Source organism: Ursus maritimus, unplaced genomic scaffold, assembly GCF_017311325.1.
Source record: "Ursus maritimus isolate PB19 unplaced genomic scaffold, ASM1731132v1 scaffold_13, whole genome shotgun sequence".
NCBI classification, from domain to species: Eukaryota; Metazoa; Chordata; class Mammalia; order Carnivora; family Ursidae; genus Ursus; species Ursus maritimus.
Genome location: NW_024423675.1, coordinates 195,424 through 214,948, shown reverse-complemented (window position 1 = coordinate 214,948; position 19,525 = coordinate 195,424).

Below are 19,525 nucleotides of genomic sequence, written 5' to 3'. Positions count from 1 at the left end.
TCCTTAAGAGGTAATTAAGGTAAAATGAGGTCATAGGAATGGGCCTAATCCAGTATGACTGGTGTTCTTATACAAAGAGATTAGGACATAGGCACACATGGAGGGAAGGCCATGTGAAGTATAGGGAGAACAAGGTCATCCAGAAGCCTAGGAGAGAAACTTGGGCAAATCCTTCCCTCACAACTCTCAAAAGAATTTATTATTATTATTATTATTATTGTGGTGATTGTTATTATTATTATTATTATTATTGCCTCCGGAACTGTGAGACAATAAATTTCTGTTGTTTAAATCACCCTGTCTATGGTATGTTGTTATGGCAGCCCCTAGCAAACTAATACACACACTATAGGATGGGCCTGCAAGTAGCTGGAGCTTTATGGCTTAAAACATTAGGAAGCCTGGGATGCCTGGGTGGCTCAGCAACTGCCTTCGACTCCAGTCATGATCTCAGCATCCTAGGATCAAGCCCTGCATCAGGCTCCATGCTCAGTGGGGAGTCTGCTTCTCCCTCTCCTTATGCCCCTCTCCCTCTCTCTGTCCCTTCTCCTCCCCCTGCTCATGCTCTCTCACTCTTTCACTCTCTCACTCACTCTCTAATAAATAAAATCTTTAAAAAAAATTAGGAAGCCTAAATCTAATAGCCAGGCCAAACCCTGGAGTCAAAGACTTGACTTTAAGTAGAGTCCAATATGCTAATGAAAAGTTCCCTGCTCATTGCTAACATGATTCCCACCAGTAATTGGACAATGGTCAAAATAAGTAATTTCAGGAAAGGTCTCTTCTATGTCAATAGAAGCTCAACTAAAACTGCCCCTATATCCCAAGGAATGAGAATTAATATCTGTAAGAATAACAATGCAATTATAAATTTAATCAACTTTAGAACATAAAATGACCATTTATTGTTATCAAATTTGTCTCTAAAATGCAGAAAACTGTCTAGTAATGCTAAAACAATAGCATATTGAGAAAAATATATGCATTCAATGTACTGATGATGTATCATGAATTCCATGTGGTTCTTTTTTCTAGTGGTTATGTGGTATCTCCTGAGACTGTCAGAATATAATGGTCTATTTATCATTTGAATTGAATCCAGATTGGCTGTTGATAGATTCTAAGTGCTCACATACAAATTTTTCTGCCTAAAAAAATATATGAAACCAGTCAGCTTGCAAAAGAGGCCTAGAAAACACTTAAGATTGGAATCTTGCATCCATCTTGTAGCTTCAACTCTGTTCTCTTGGCAACACTCAGGTGAGAACAGGAAGGCACCACAGTCCTCCTTGCTTTTCTTATTTTCTCTTCAGATCTGTACAAAGAGGATGCCCTCCAGTCTCACCTATGTGAGAGGTGGAAATGCTGACACAGGAATGCATAGTCAACAAAAGCCAAACTTTACCTAATCCATATCATGGGGTGGCCAACAAAAGTTCTCAATGCTAACTATCTACAGTCCCTTTGACTTTAAGTTCCCCTTCCTCATTCCCATACCAAAGTCACACATACAACACTGAGGACAGGCACCTTGTGTTATTTTGTTTGTGCCCCTAGCACAGACTCCCCCGTATTTACTGAATAGAAGGATATTGAAGACCAGGTAAACAAAGAACGTTTATTGAACTGAACCTACAACCACATGCCTCCGGCCATTCACATACCATGGGGCATAGTTTGCCTCACCTCTTTTTCTTTCCATAAAAAGAGGATGAATTAGAAAATTTTAAGGCAAGAGGAGTGAAAAAGTGAGGTAGGATAGAACAGAAATATCAAGGAAACACTTTTCGTCCGAACATTTTTATATTTAAAATCTCTTTTTAAATGAAATATTTATAGAATCCTAGTAGCTAAAATGAATAAAAGCAATTCTCCTCTGATCCAAAAGTGGTGGGAATTAATCACCTCAACCCTTACTTCAACTCTCTCTTAATTTCCTCATTGGCATACAACCTCTCAAGATAGACTGAGGCATTTCTGGAATGTGGTGTGAAAATCACAGGCAATAGCAGAAAGAGTCCTAGGTCAAAGTCAGATTTGCTTGTCAGTTATGTGACCTTAGCAACTTCTGTTAACATCTTTTTACCTCATCATCCTCATCAGTAAAGTAGGGAAAAATCATACTATGCAGGTAACTGGCCAAAATGCAGTATCATAGTAGTACATAGTACAATAGCTGAACCTTAGATAATTTAATTATTTGTCAAATGACACAAAACAAAGAAAGATGTTATAGCTGGTCTCTTCATCTAGACACCATAAAAATTTCCTCTTTTTTTTTTCCAGTTTATTTAAACTAAAAACAAAAACAGTTCATTCTTTTCTCTTGTCCCACTGCCACCCACCTTCCTTCTCTGGTAACTGCTGATCTCTGAGTTTAGTTATACACACACACACACACGGGGCAAGATTTCATTCCTTTTTATGGTTGAGTAGTTGTCCACTGTATGTATGTATGTGTGTGTATATGTGTGTGTGTGTGTATGTATATATATATCACTATTTCTTTATTCATCCATCAACAAACACGTTGTTTCCATATCTTGGCTATTGTAAATAATACTGCAATGAACATGGGGGGTGTATCTTTTTGAATTAATATTTCATTTTCTTCAGATAAATACCCACAAGCAGAATTTTTAGATTATATGGTAGTTCTACTTTTAGTTTTCCATACTATTTTCCATAGTGGGTATACCATTTACATTCCCACTGACAGGGCATAAGAATTCCCTTTACTCCACATCTTCACAAAACTTATTATTCCTAGTCTTTTCGGTAATAGCCATTCTAACAGATGTAATTTGATATCTCATTGTGGTTTTGCATTTCCCTGATGATTAATGATGTAGAGCATCTTTTCATGTATGTGTTGGTCATTCATAGGTTTCCTCCGGAAAAATGTCTATTTGGATCTTCTACCCATTTTTTTTAAGCTTTTATTTATTTATTTGACAGAGACAGCCAGCGAGAGAGGGAACACAAGCAGGGGGAGTGGGAGAGGAAGAGGCAGGCTCCTAGCGGAGGAGCCTGATGTGGGGCTCGATCCCAGCGTTCTGGGATCACACCCTGAGCCAAAGGCAGACACTTAATTGCTGCGCCACCCAGGCGCCCCATCTACCCATTTTTAATAAGACTGTTTTGTTTTTCTATTGAGTTGTATGAGTTCTTATATATTTTGGATATTAGCCCCTTATCAAACATATGATTTACCAACATTTTCACCCATTCAGATGTTGCCTTTCATTTTGTTGAAATATCCCCTTAATTCTGCAAATTTTGTCCAGAGGAAAAATGCCACTATATGTGAGAGTATATATGAGTATACTCATATTCAATGTATGAAAGTAGCCAAATACTTTAAACAAAGTTGTTCCCCATTTGCACCTATCTTTGTCAGGAAACTCCCAGGGCCAATAAACAGTATTTTCAAAGTCCAGTGATTTAAGCTCATATTCATATTGGATAAAGAACCAGTAGTTAGTTTGCTGGGATTTTGATTCTCCAGAGCCAGACCAAAACCAAACAAAACAAAAACAGAGCCATGGGAGACATTAGCTGGGTCAGGAGGACATCTATAAAAACCTTATTTCTAACCAGAAAAATACTATCAAGTTGTTCTCTACATTTTCAAAGGGTTTTTCTCCTGACACTCTGAACCTCTTAACAAATAATTTCCTGATTTACCTGGGAAATCACCCAGGGTTGACCCAAATGCAAGATTTGGACCTTTAACCTGTATGTCAAATCCTCAAGCTCAACTAGCCAATGTTTTTGCACCACGAAATACACAGTGACAGTGGGTGCTGTAGATCAGGGTGCTTTAGAGTGGGGTTGATAGCCTTGACTTCCTCAGCCCAGGAAGAAGATTAAAAATGACTTTTTGCTTACTTATAATTTGTAAGGATAGAATTCTCCAAGGTCTCTCTCAGCACAGGTAACAGACCTTGATTTATTCATGTTTGAATCTGTCAAGCGAGCTATAATATAAACAAAACAAAGAGAATGAGATCACTTGGGGAGTATACGTGCCATGGTAATAAGGCACAACACTCTCAGGGAGCTAGATATTGGGAATTATTTCATAATGACTCTGCTGTAAACATTTACAGGCAAAGTCTCTATCCTGAACTTAATGGTGGAACTGAAGTGAAATGGAAAATAATCTTACTAAATTATAAAGCCTTATTAAAATTATTTTGTTTTTGATTGAGTTCCATAAATGTCCACCTTTATATCAGAATTCAGTTGCATAAAACAAAATCCACTTAAGCCAGTTTAAGTAGAAAGGGATTCAGAACTGAGCAATAAACAGCTTATATATCTCTGGGAAGGCTGAAGAAACAGACTTTAGATTGAATATTCATCCCTCAGAGCCACATCATAGAACAGGTCCACCAAAGAGCTGCTCCCTCTTCTAGAGTCAGGAAGCCTCTGGCTCCAAACCATATTCCAGTTGCCATGTTCACAAAATCATGTCATCAAAAGATTCACTGCAGCTGCTGCCAGTTCCTGAATTAACTGTGTGCACTGTGCTCCATCAATGCACAAAGGATGCCACGTCCTGTGTTGTGACACCCACACAGCTGGTGGCTGGACACTGAGACCTCTGCTAGCATGTTAGAAAAATAAAAAAACCTTGGGGGGGGGGACTTCAAAACTGGTTTGACAGTAGAAATACTAAAAGCCTAAATACTAAATACTAACTACTAAAAGAGATGGAGCTTCCAGCTCACTTCTACCTTCCAAATCCCACCTAACCAACCAAACCCAAATCAGTTCCTTATGGTAAGTGCAAGAGAATCTCTGGCTTTCCAGTCTCTGCAGGTCAGGAGGCACACCAGGAGGGTGAAATGGCTACAAAGCACCAATCTTCTATATTCACAATGATGTTATTCTGGCTAAGCAGGTGGTATAAGGCCCCATCCTGAAACATGGTCTCAGGTCTAGAAGGGATTTTAATTACCACCAGTCCATCTCCTTCAGTTAACAAACTGAGAACAAGAGATCATGATAGTTTTCTTAATATCACACAGCCAATTAGTGGCAGAACCAAGAAGAGATATCACATTGTCTCAGTCCAGCCCTCTTTTCATCTCCCCAGGTCTACCTCAAGAGATAATAAATAGTAAAGAGTATGGCAGTAACACTTCAATGTCAGATTTGGCCACATATAAAATATGTATAGATAAACAATACACTGTGAAGACAATTGGAAATACACCTTTTTCCAGGATTTACATGGCAGATTAACTGTTTATTGAGTGTCTCCTGTATATCAGACACTGTATTAGGTATTGGAGAAATGATGGTGACCAAAACAAATATGAGATATGTCTAGCAAAGGAATAGGCAATTCAACAACTGCCAACAATAAAGGGCAATGAATATAATGAAAGGAGAACTAGAGAGAGCTATAGACAAATAAAACAGAAGAATTCACCTAGTCTAGGTTTTGGGGAAGACTTTCTGGGGGAGAAAATGATATATAGTTGAGATCTGCAGGGTAAGGAGAGGTTACACAGATGACAATAGCTGGTCAGTAATAAAGGAAGAGGGAATGTCACCCTATCATCTCCTTGAAGTAAGAGAAACTCAGAAACAGAGACGCTGGGGCACCTGGGTGGCTCAGTCGGTTAAGCATCTGCCTTCGGCTCAGGTCATGATCCAGGATCCTGGGATCAAGCCCTGCATCAGGCTCACTGCTCAGTGGGGAGCCTGCTTCTACCTCTCCTCCCCACTCATGATCTCTGTTGCTATCTCTGTCTGTCTCTCTCTCAAATAAATAAAATCTGAAAGGAAGGAAGGAAGGAAGGAAGGAAGGAAGGAAGGAAGGAAAAGAGAGAGAGACTGAGAGCAGCTCAGTATAACTAAAGCATAACTTGCAAAAGGGAAAATGGCAAGAAAGAGTACCAGAAATCCCCAGAAGCAGATGGCAGGGATACTTTTAAGCCATGTGGAAAACTGGGCTTTATCCTAAGGCAATGTTTCCCCAATTCCAGTCATTCACATTCCCAATTCATTTACTTTGCCTTGTCCTTGCATTAGTTTCCTAGGGCTGCCTTAACAAAGTACCACAACTGGGTGGCTTAAAACAACAGAAATATATTCTCTTATAGTTCTGAAGACTAGCAGTCAGACAGCTTTTGGCAGGGCCATGGTCCCTCTGAAGGCTCTTGTGGAGGATCCTTCCTTGACTCTTCCTAGCTTTTGGTGGCTGCCAGCAATCCCTGGCTTTCCATGGCTTAATGATGCATCCTTCCAATCTCTGCCTCCATAATCGCACAGCATCCTTCCTGTGTATGTTTCTTTTTCTCTACTTATAAGGACATATTGCATTAAGTCCTTATTGGATTAAATGTTCACCCTACTCCAGTAAGACCACATCTTCACTAATTACATATGCAACAACCCTATTACCAAATGAGGTCATATTCTGAGATTCTGATAAGGACATGAATTTGGGGGGACACTATCCAGCACTGTACAACCAGCCAAGTCATTAGTCACTTTATGCTTTTTTTAAATCAACTCACTTTAAATCAATTCCTAAGCAATAATATCCATTAAATCATATATCTGAAGAAATGATGGTATTTATTTCATATACAAAAAAATAAAATTATAAAAACTAAAAAATCTTTGCCATGTACTAATATGATGCCTGTAACTTCAGGAAAAACTGCCCAAAAGGATAGCTTAAGAGAAGCCCTTAAGATAAAGCCCTCAGCTGTTTTTACCTATGAACAGCTACGGGAGTATCTGGTCCTGAATATAAGTTTGTCTTTGTGATGCATCCTATTACTGATTCCTAACCCTGGACATAATTGAAAATCATTCCCAGGTCAATTAAATCAGATCCTCTGAGACTAAGTTTAAAGACTACCCAGGTATCTCAAATCCATAGTCAGGATTAAGAATCAATAAAATTAGGATTCCTTTTAAGAGGAGATTTTTTACTGAGTTTATGTGATTGGCTTTAGCAGTAGCCTAAAGAAGAAATTAACAGGAATTAAAAGTTACTTGTTATTTGAATAGTTGCTAAGGATAATCCAAGTAGCTGAACTTCCTGCAGGTAACAAAAAGTTAGCTAGACATTTACCCATGAAAGCTCATATTATCACAAGAAGGTATATTGAATTTAGGGAGGCATATTGAATTTATCATCTCTATTTTTTAATGTACCCATCCACATAGAGTTATACTGGTTTGGTAACACATATAAGAATCCAGTTCTTCTACTCAGCTTCTATATTACTACTATATGCCTAAAAGCTATTGTGTGCATACAATATGCTGAGCACTCTTTTAAGAGCAATGCTTGTTTATTATCTAAATATTAAGTATTGCGACAACTCTATGAGGTATTACTTTTATTACCCTCATTTTATGAATAAAGAAACTGAGAGCATCAAGGTTCAATGACTTGCTCAGGATTGCACAATGTATATCAGAGCTGGATTTCAAACCAAGGCAGTCTGGCTGGGACTGAGTCCACCTAACCTCTCTGCTTACACTGCTTGATCTGCACGGCCCCCGTTGCTCCTTCTGCTCTCATTTAAGAGAAACAGCAAACTAGATAGAATCAAAGTGGTCATTTGCTTTTGGGAACACCTGTGTTCCTGATGGAATTATAATTAATACTGCATTAACCTCATCGTAAAAACATTAATTACTGTTGATTTCTATTCTGACAACAAAGATGGACATTTCCAATGATTTCTTATATTCATTAGCATGTTTCCTAGATGAAAAATGTTTCATCATCTGAGAAGCCTAACTCAAAGTCTACAAACAAAAGCATAATAGGCCAATAATATGGACCTATTAAATCTGAACAAAAAAACTGCGTAATAGCACATTTCCTTGGCTTTTATAACCAAGCAAAATCAAAATACTGTTAAGAACAAAAGATGACAATAGAAAAACAACAATTTCTTGCAATATAAACCATTAAAAGGAATAAAGAATAAAAAGAATTCCTTGAACATACGGCAAAGAATTAACTGACAACTCAAGGTTCTATCAAAACTGTGCAGGCACAGCTAAGTGCTGCAGGCCATCTGCATTGAATCAGCTTCCCAATTAAAATATTTCCAGCCACTGGGAAATCACAGGTCATTCTAAATATTGGGTCCTGGTTGCAGTGGCTGCTATCTGCCTACACTACATTTTTCTCCAGGATTCTTCCTGGGGTTAAAAAAAATGCAACCCCTTCTGCATTAAAACCTTCTTCTACTGCCTAATTCATTCTTCCTTTCTCTTCTAATATCTCAAATGCTTTATACAGAGGAAAGAATGGAACTATGAGAGTTAATAAAATGGTCCTGAATATGAGATGATCACTCCAAAAAGCATGGAAGTAGAGACCAGTCTGGATAAACTTTGTGAGCAATCCGAAACAGTGGAGACTCTTCAACTTGGAAAAAGCGGCCCTGAGAAACAGAACCACAATGTGCTAGATGATACTACCTCTGGTTAGAGCAGGCATCTAGAAATCAACTGACTACATCCATTGTTTTATATGTGACTAACTAAACTGTGTATCCCTTCTACTCTACTATGTAGGTCCTACAGTAGGGGCCACCCACACTTGAATGTCAGTGCCACCACTTACAAAACATTGACTTTGAACAATTCCTCAGCCTATCTCTCATCTGTAAATTAAGGATAATAAAGCTACTTAGTTCATTGGTTATTGTGAGAATGAACTGAGAACTAAAACACATTATGCTGGCACATGGTTAGTACACAACAATTGTTGGCTTACTTCTTGGATGACCAACAAACCAAAAATCTTATCTCTTAGATGACTGATGTCTAAGTTCCCTTCATCTTCATTATTCACAATAATTTAAAGAGGTTCTTTCATGTTGTTCCTGATGACCAACCAGATTTAGAAATTAAAAAATGGGTTCTACATCCTTACACTGCTCTTTATTGCATCTAGTTGCTATATGGACATTTTAGCTCCCTGACTGAGCTGCTATTTTCCTAAAACAAAAGGAAAAGAAAACTAAGCAACACTGTGTGTTTGTTTTTTACCGAAGTAGACAAAACACCCTAAGTTTATGGTGATTGAGAAATACCTTCACCAACTCTGAGAAAACCACAGTGACAATTAACCTAAGTCTCAGGATGAGCAACCTTTGGTCTCATGGCAACCTGACTGTTGTTCCCCTCCTCCCCCACCCATACCTAGCCATTGGTAGCCAAGCCAAAGATTTCCCACCAATGCATGGGCTCTGTGTTGCCATTCTGCATGTAGTCTGCCTTATTGTTACACATAAAGATGGAACAATCACCAACCACTGAGGTAATAAGAGACTGGAAAGACTAAAATAAAATAAAATAAAATAATAAAATAAAATAAAATAAAATAAAAAGACAGTATAATTATTCCCTGGTATGAACAATAAGTCATTAGAGAGCACATGATTTTGTGACCTAGAATTTAACAGCTACATAGCCAAGAATAGAAATAGGCCTACTTACTTCTTTTTTTTTTAAGGCCTACTTCTATTTCACATTAGTTAGTCACAGAATAATATGACCCAGAGCTAAAAGGGACCTTACAGTTATCAGTGGCTCTGTGATAATTCACCAAAATCAACTCACTGATTCACAAACGCCAAAGCACCAAAAATATATTTGCAAATCTCTTGTAAAAAGTGGAAATGGCCTTTTTGTTTAGAAAAAGTTATGGGTCACTTTTACAAATAAAAATAATTAAAATATACTACACTACACCACAGTACAATACAAACAAGGCCCAGGATAATCTGGAAAAGCAAAGATTGAAAGACAGAGAACAGGGGCGCCTGGGTGGCACAGCAGTTAAGCGTCTGCCTCCGGCTCAGGGCGTGATCCCGGCCTTAGGGGATCGAGCCCCATGTCAGGCTCCTCCGCTATGAGCCTGCTTCTTCCTCTCCCACTCCCCCTGCTTGTGTTCCCTTTCTCGCTGGCCGTCTCTATCTCTGTCAAATAAATAAATAAAATCTTAAAAAAAAACAGAGAACAAAACACTACTGTGTGACAAGACAGAGAAATATGACCTCACCATATCTCTTAGGATAAGCACCTATGTGTTCAGAAGAAATACCTTGATGAGTCATTGAGAACTGAGGGTAAGAAACAAGGGTAATCCTCAGCTAAAGAGAATTTACTGCTCTACTCTGAAAAATAAAGGTAGAAGAGAAAAAGAAAAAATGTGAGAGGGAGGAGCAGGTGCCCTGAAGACAGGGAGTGAGAATGCCTGCTAACAATAGGGAGGAGGCACTTGGGAAGATGAAAACTTCACATGACGATATTTAAATGGAAATCCTGTGCATAGAAGAATATGACAGCTCTCCATAACCCAAAAAATTTTCAATAAAGAGTATTCACCAGGGGCTCCTGTGTGGCTCAGTCAGTTAAGCTCCTGCCTGTGGCTCAGGTCATGATCCCATGGTCTAGGATTGAGCCCTGCATCAGACTCCCTGCTCAGTGGAGAGCCTACTTCTCCCTCTCCCTCTGCTGCTCCGCCCTACTTGGGCTCTCTCTCTCCGTCAAATAAATAAATAAATAAATAAATAAATAATCTTTCAAAAAAATAGTATTCACCAAAAAATCACAAAGCTTTTCATAATTGGAGTTAATCTGGAAATCAATAAAGGGGACAAGTTCTGTGCCCTGCCTTATAGAGTCAATAGCTAAGTGTAAAGTAGGGGGAATTTTTAATTTATACATTGAAGACTGGGAGACAGAGGTTAGGGTACCTGTAACTGGAAGAAAAAGATGATTTGCAGAGAGAAAGTGGGAGAGACCCAATAAAAGTGAGAAATACCCATCATAAATGGCCAAAGATCTTTTAACAATAGTAATATATAAAATCCTCCTGTTCTGTGACTCTATCTCATTCAATTGCTCCAAAACCTTCATTAACTTTAGATTATAGCAATGTAGATTACGTCTGATTATTAAAACATAATTGTTTTGGACAAAACATGAAACAACTTTCTAAACCACTAGAGAGCAATGAAAAGCATGCAAGATAAGGAGATAAAAGCCTTGAAAGAAGGGAAGCACACTAATCATATCTACATTTAACAGATTTTTCCACTTATAATGCTCTGTAATTGCCACTAACAGTATTTCCCAGGTGCACGGGAATGGAGCCCAAACAGAAAGGAAAGGTCCCCAGGGAGTCAGAGGTCAATGTTTGGTGCTAGCAGAGTGGTGGGAAATTGGAAGGGAAATCCCAGAAAGGAGAATTACAAAGGGAAGAATCACAAAAACCTACAGAAGGAAAATTTCCAATGCCTTCAAGTTGTTACTGACTTCTGAACTAACATGCAAAGAGCAGAGCCCTTAGGATTCCAGCAGAAAGCAGCAGCTGTGCAAGGATAAGAAGTGAGGAGAGATTTCAGTACCTGCCTAGTAGCATGAATACAGCAATTAAGATCAGGTCCCACATTCCTACTAAAAGGTCAAAGGATCTACACATTAGAATTAAAGGCCATATCTAGAACTAAGGACTGAACCTTTAGACAAAGGACAAAATGAAAATAAACCCACCCCAACGAAGTTTAGAACTAAACCTCCCTAGGATCAGGATAATCAGCCAACATTCTTCAGAAGGAGATAATCAAGTTTCTACACTATCATCCACAATATGCAATATACAAAATAAATTAATAGACTTGCCAAGAAGTATAAAGTAACATCAACAATAAAATAAGATGATTAGATGGCCTAGAGGGTGGCATTCTCAGCCAAAGATTTTTAAATAACTTTATAAATACTTTTAATTGACAGAAAAGAATGCATATGAGTGAATAATTTCAAAAGAAATGTGGAGATTTTTAAAAAGAATTGAATTGCATTTCTACAACTAAAAAAATACATAAAATGTTTTAAGTTATAGAATAACAGCAAGTTGAATACTGGAAAAAAAAAGAACCAGTGAACAAAAAGACAAGTCAATAGAATAAGAAAAAAGAAGGCTGAAGAAAATTTTGAGGAATGATTATTTTCAGCATGAAATTATACACCCATAAAAATTGTAAAATAATTGTGGGAGTAGAATAGAACATTTTTAGACCTACAAGATCCCACAACTAACTATCCACACACTTCAAAGCTACAGAAGAAGCCATCAAAAGGAAGGTGTAAGTCCGAATACAGAAAGACAAGTGGCAGAACTCTCTTGAGTGTTTGAAGGATAAGGAAGGGAGAAGAACTAAATTCTCATCTTCCACGGAGGGTAGTCAATGAATAATGCCTAAAATGGAAAACTCAAGCATAGTGCAAATATATCTTTTCAAGCTATGGATAGTACCAAAATAATGAGCCAAAAAGAGTTCAAAGTAGTTGCCTCTGGAAAACTAACTTTGAGTCAGGAAGGTGAGGCATTCAGAGTTCTGCTCTTTTCCATAAGCACCACAGAATTCTTCCTCTTTAAATAATAAGACTGTTTAACCTTGATTAAAATAAAAACTGAATTTTTTTTAATGTCAAGAGATATATAATATCTGAAAAGCAAAGAAGAGCAAAATTGGAACTTATCCATAAAATAAAAAATGATTCTTCCATTTAAAAAATGGGGGAGGAGGGATTTTTTTAAATCTAGGGATTAGGTTAACTATTAAGGATGTGGTTTCTATTTTCACTTGAAAATTTTTCATAAAGAGATTGACTTATTCAAGGAAGCTTATAAGAATTATTTTTAAAAAGTAATTTAATTCATAGGAATTGGGGAAAAAAGAGAAATTGTTATGAAATCAAAGAGCAAGAAGATGTAATAACCCCAAAGGGCTGAGAATCTTACTATATCTTAGGGAAGGAGAAATGTAAAAGCATTTTCCTTTAGACTGTAATTATAAAACTGTAAAAAAAAATTTTTTTTAAAGAACATGAACAAATTCTCTCCTGAAGAAGACATAAAATACTCATGGTAATGAGTGCCATGGTCTATTGTGAAGGGAACTGTTTCCAGGCGACCTTGGGTTGACAGATGTGTTACCAAACTCAATGCTTTTACACAGAGTGGTTGGATGAAATAGAAATGCTTCTCTGCAAGCATTTACGACCCAAATCAACTTTCTGATATACTTCAGAGATTTAACTGTAGTGATATAATTATCCCAAGAAAAGTACAGAAATTTCTGTGCATTATCTATTTGTAAACATGTTACTCTTATTCTCTTATATTAAAAAAAGTTTATTACGAGATTGTAACTACTGTATAAATTATGCTGTAATTTATTAATATGATAATGTAGAAAACAGGAAAAAATGGTTTGCTTTGTTTTGTTTTAGTTGGAGAAGCAATAGGAGAAGGTAAAAGGAGGAAAAGGAACTAGTATTTATTGAGTGCCAATCATGTTTATGAACATCATATGGACAATTTTTATAAGTAGATATTTATTTCAGTTTCCCTAGAAAACTGAACCAGAGGCAAATATTGAGAGTTAATATTTTTGGAGAAGGTTAATTTCAGGAAAGCAAGGATGAGAAAAAGGGAAATGAGATAAGGAGATAGAAAGCAATGCAAGGCATTACAGACATGTAATTATTTTTGCCTTGCACATTGACTTTAGGAACGAACATCATGCAAATGACTAGTGCTATGTATGCTGGCTTCCATGCTGTCTGTGCCTCGAAGGTATATAAAGCTAACTGTTCTTTCTGTAGGTCCTTCATGACCTCTATGGAAGCCCCTAGACATCTCCTCCCTGTATTGTTCCTGGTACGTGGGAAACACCCCTTCTCAGGCCAGCCACACCCCACCCACCTCAACTCTTGTTTTCTGTCAGTTCATTGTGTTGACATGTTATCACTGATGAATTCCCTTTCCCATGCAGGTGGTTCTCTTAGACAGAACCCAGAATGTCTTGAAGCTGGCACTCTCTCACTGTGGCTCACATCTGGGTCTTTGGAAGCACTCACAAATCCTGTAAGTGCAGACCCATCCCAATATAACAGCAACTCTCCGGGACCTGCCACCAGTGTAAGTAGCAGGACTGTCTCTTCCCTCTCCATGTTCTAGACAACTATTCCTCAAATAGCAAGGACCACACACAAAGTTCTCTGAGTAATCTTCATGGAAACCCAATTCATTAAGCTTGGCATGAGGGCCACCCCTACACCTCACTCCTGGGACAGAGGGAGACTAACTGCTTAACCTCATCTAAGTTAAAGCTATCCATGAATCCCCTATTCTCTCCATACTCTTTTTTTTAAATGTTTTTTTATTATATTATGTTAGTCACCATACAGTACATCCCTGGTTTTTGATGTAAAGTTCGATGACTCATTAGTTGTGTATAACACCCAGTGCACCATGCAATATGTGCCCTCCTTACTACCCATCACCAGCCTATCCCATTCCCCCACTTCCCTCCCCTCTGAAGCCCTCAGTTTCTTTCTCAGAGTCCATAGTCTCTCATGCTTCATTCCCCCTTCTATTACTCCCCCTTTCTTTATTCCTTTCTTCCCCTACCGATCTTCCTAGTTCTTTTGTTCCATAGATGAGAGAAATCATATAATTGTCTTTCTCTGCTTGACTTATTTCACTTAGCGTAAGGTGTTATCTTAGTGTGGTTTTGATTTGAATTTCCCTGATGACTAATGATTTTGAACATTTTTTCATGTGTCTGTTAACCATTTGTATGTCATCATTGGAAAAGTGTCTGTTCATATCTTCTGCCCATTTTATGATTTATTTATTTGTTTCTTGTGTATTGAGTTTGAGAAGTTCTTTGTAGATCTTGGATAAGTCTTTTATCTGTAGTGTCATTTGCAAATACATTCTCCCATTCCGTGGGCTGCCTCTTAGTCTTTTTGACTGTTCCCTTGGCTGTGTAGAAGCTTTATGAAGTCCCACATGTTCATTTTATCTTTTGTTTCTCTTGCTTTTGGAGATGTGTCCTGAAAAATGTTGCTGTGGCCAATGTCGTATAGGTTGCTGCCTATGTTCTCCTCTAGGATTTTGATGGATTCCTGTCTCACATCAAGGTCTTTCATCCATTTGGAGTTTATCTTTGTGTATGGTGTGAGAGAGTGGTCAAGTTTCATTCTTTGCATGTAGCTGTCCAATTTTCCCAGCACCATTTATTGAAGAGACTGTCTTTTTTCCCTTGGATGTTTTTTTCCTGCTTTATCAAAGATTAGTTGCCCAAAGAGCTGAGGGTCCATTTCTGGGTTCTCTATTCTATTCCATTGGTCTATGTGTCTGTTTTTGTGCCAGTACCATGCTGTCTTTGTGATCACAACTTTGTAGTACAGCTCGAAATCCGGCATTGTGATGCCCCCAGCTTTGTTTTTCCTTTTCAACACTTCCTTGGCGATTCGGAGCCTTTTCTGGTTCCACACAAATTTAAGGGCTGTTTGTTCCAGTTCTTTGAAAAATGTCCTCGGTATTTTGATCGGGATAGCATTGAAAGTGTAGATTGCTCTGGGTAGCATGGACATTTTAACTCTCTTAATGCTTTCAATCCATGAGCATTAAATATTTTTCCATGTTTTTGTGTCTTCCTCAATTTCTTTCAAGAGTGATCTGTAGTTTCTAGAACATACATCCTTTATGTCTCTGGTTAAGTTAATTCCAAGATAACATATGATTTTTGGTGCTATTGTTAATGGAATGGATTCCCTAATTTCTCTTTCTTCAGTCTCATTGTTCGTGTATAGAAATGCAACTGATTTCTGAGCATTGATTTTGTATCCCGCCACATTACTGAATTGCTCTATAACTTCTAGTAGTTTGGGAGTGGATTCTTTTGGGTTTTCTATATAGAGTATCATGTCATCTGCGAGGAGAAACAGTTTGACTTCTTCTTTGCCGATTTAGATACCTTTTATCCCCTTTTGTTGTCTGATTGCTGTAGCAAGGTCTTCTAGTGCTATGTTGAATAATAATGGTGAGAGTGGGCATCCTTGTCGTGTTCCTGATCTTAAGGGAAAGGCTTCCAGCTTTTCCCTGTTGAGAATGATATTCGCTGTAGGCTTTTCATAGATGGTTTTTATGAGATTGAGGAATGTACGCTGTATCCTTACACTCTGAAGGGTTTTAATCAGTAAAGGATGCTGTATTTTGTCAAATGCTTTTTCTGCATCTATTGAGAGGATCATATGGTTCTAGACTCTTTTCATGTTGATATGATCTATCACACTGATAGATTTGTGAATGTTTAACCACCCTTGCATCACAGGGATGAATCACACTTGGTCATGATGGATAATCCTTTTAATGTACTTTTGAATCCTATTAGCTAGGATCTTGTTGAGAATTTTGGCATCCATATTCATCAGGGAAATCGGTCTGTAATTCTCCTTTTTCATGGGGTCTTTGTCTGGTTTGGGGATCAAGGTAATGCTGGCCTCATAGAATGAGGTTGGTAGTTTTCCTTCTGGTTCTATTTTTTCAAACAGCTTCAGGAGAATAGGTATTATTTCTTCTTTGAATGTTTGGTAGAATTCCCAGGGAATCCATCAGGCCCTGGACTCTTGTTTTTGGGGAGGTTTTTGATCACTGCTTCAATCTCTTCATAATTAATCGGTCTATTTAAATAACCAATTTCTTCCTGTTTCAGTCTTGGTAGTTTATAGGCTTCCAGGAAGGCATCCATTTCTTCCAGGTTGTTTAATTTATTGGCATAAAGCTGTTGATAAAAGTTTCTAATGATGCTTCTTATTTCTTTGGTGTTGGTTGTGATCTCTCCCCTTTCATTCATAATTTTATTAATTTGGGTCCTTTCTGTATTCTTTTGAATAAGTCTGGCCAGTGGCTTGTCGATCTTACTTATTCTTTCAAAGAACCAGCTTCTAGTTCTGTTGATCTGCTCTACTCTGCTCCTGGTTTCTAATTCATTGATCCCTGCTCTAATCTTCATCAACTGCCTTCTTGTGCGTGGGTTAGGCCTATTCTTCTGTCCCAGATCCAACTTCTTGAGGTGAGAATATAAAAACTGCATTTTAGATTTTTCTATTCTCTTGAGTGAGACTTGGATGGCTATGTATTTTCCCCTTAGGACTGTCTTTGCAGTGTCCCACAGGTTTTGGACCAATGTGTTTTCATTCTCTTTTGTCTCCAGAAATTGTTTAAACTGATTTTTAATTTCCTGGTTTACCCAATCTTTTTTGAGCAGGATGGTTCTTAGTCTCCATGTGTTTGAGTTTCTTCCAAATTTTTCCTTGTGATTGAGTTCCAGTTTCAACGCGTTGTGGTCTTAGAATATGCAGGGAATAATCTCAGTCTTTTGGTTTCTGTTAAGACCTGTTTTGTGTCCCAGTATATGGTCTATTCTGGAGAAATTTCATGTGCATTAGAAAAAAATGAGTATTCTGTTGTTTCGGGGTGTAGTGTTCTATATATATATATCCATGAGGTCCATCTGTTCCAGTATGTCATTCAAAGCTCTTGTTTCTTTGTTGATTTTCTGCTTAGTTGATCTGTCTATTGCTGAGAGTGGAGTGTTGAGGTCCCCTAGTATTAATGTATTATTATCCATATGTCTCTTTATTCTGGTTAAGAGTTGGCTTATGTATCTAGCTGCTTCACTGTTGGGGACATAGATATTTATAATTGTTATATCCACTTGTTGGATACATCCTTTAAGAATAATATAGTGTCCTTCTGTATCTCTCACTACAGTCTTTAGTTTAAAATCTAATCTGTCTGTGATAATTGCTACCCCAGCTTTCTTTTGAGGTCCATTGACATGAAAAATGGTTTTCCATCCCTTCACTTTCATTCTGGATGTATCTTTAGGTTCATGATGAGTCTCTTGTAGACAACAAATGGGTGGGTCATGCCTTATTATCCAATCTGCAACCCTGTGTCATTTATGGGAGCATTTAGGTCATTCACATTGAGAGTGATTATTGAGAGAGATGATTTTAATGATGTCATGTTTCCTATGAAGTCTTTGTTTCTGTAGATTGTAAATTTCTGATCTGTATCACTCTTGGGGCCTTTTTACTTTTATATAACCCCCTTTAATATCTCCTGTAGGGCTAGTTTGGTGGTTACAAATTACTTCAGTTTCTGCCGATCCTGGAAGGTCCTTATCTCTCCATCGAATCTGAATGACAGCCTTGCTGGATAAAGGATCCGTCTCTGCATGTTCTTTTCAGATAGAGCTTTGAAAATACCCTGCTAACCCTTCCTGGCCTGTCAGGTCTCTGTTGACAGATCTGACGTTATTCTGATATTTTTCCCTCTGTACATAAGGATTTTCTTCCCCCTGACCACTTTCAATACTGTATCCTTGGATCTAATATTTGCGAATTGCACTGTGACGTGACGTGTTGTAGGTCTGTTCTCATTGACCTCGGGAGGGGTCCTCTCTGCTTCCTGGACATGAATGCTTGTTTCCTTTGCCAGATTAGGGAAGTTCCTAGCTACAATTTGTTCAAATATCTCTTCTACACCTCTCTCTTTCTCCACCCCCTCATGAATGCCTATGATTCTGACATTGGAACTTATCATTCAGTCAGTAATCTCCCGTAACCTACATTCTCGAGATTGAATTTTTTTGAGGCACGTTTCTGTTTAAACTATCTCTTCTACCATCCCATCCTCCAATTCACTAATTTGTTCTTCTGCCTCACTTACCCTGGCTGTCAAAGCTTCTAGTTTAGACTGCACTTGATTCATAGAATTTTTAATTTCTGCCAGATTCGCTCTCATTTATGCCCTTAGAGATTCTATATTCTCAATAACATTTTCATTAATACTTTTTTCAAGCTTACATATCATCTTGACCATTGTTACTCTGAACTCCATTTCTGAAAATTTGTTTATATCCATATCCATCAGTTCCTTGGCAGAGGTCACAGACTCATTGTCTTTTCTTTGTTGGGGGGGGGGAGTTTCTCCTTCTTGTCATTCTGATGAGGAGAGGTTGTGGGGCTGTCCAGAGCCCAAATTATGACCAGGACCCAGGCAGTGTGCACTTATTTTATAGGGACCTTAGGGATGTGGGCTTCTTGATATTTCAGCCTGCCTTCTGGGGGAGGAGCATGCCGCACCGATACTCAGACAACCCTGTTTGGGTGGAGTCTCCGTGTCGCCTGTGAGGGGGGGATGGGGATGGGCACACTGTGAGCTGGTATTTCCAGGCTTTGGTTCTCTGGCAGCTTTCCCTGGCAGTTTGCTGTGACTCTTCTGAGAATCAGAGCAGCAGTAGCCGAATCTCAGCCTCTGTCTCAGAACAGAGGGATCGCAGTCCACTCTCCACTGGTGTTCTGGACAGTTTAACTCTGTATCTGTTGGTGCTGCTCAACCCTACAGCGTCCCAGGATGTGTGCCCCACACCCAGCATCCCAGACCTCACTTCCAGGTCTGGCGCGTCTCTGTCCTTTATGTTTCTAACACCACCAGCCACCAGCCGCCAGCTGCTAGCTGCCCCCGTGCGCTCCAGAGTTACATTTCAGTGTGCAATCCAGAGGTCCGGTTTTCAGGCTGGTTGCGCACGTTCCCTGGCTCACGGTCTCAGACTGCTCTCTCACAGGTGCCGGTCCACAAGTCCGCCCACTCCCC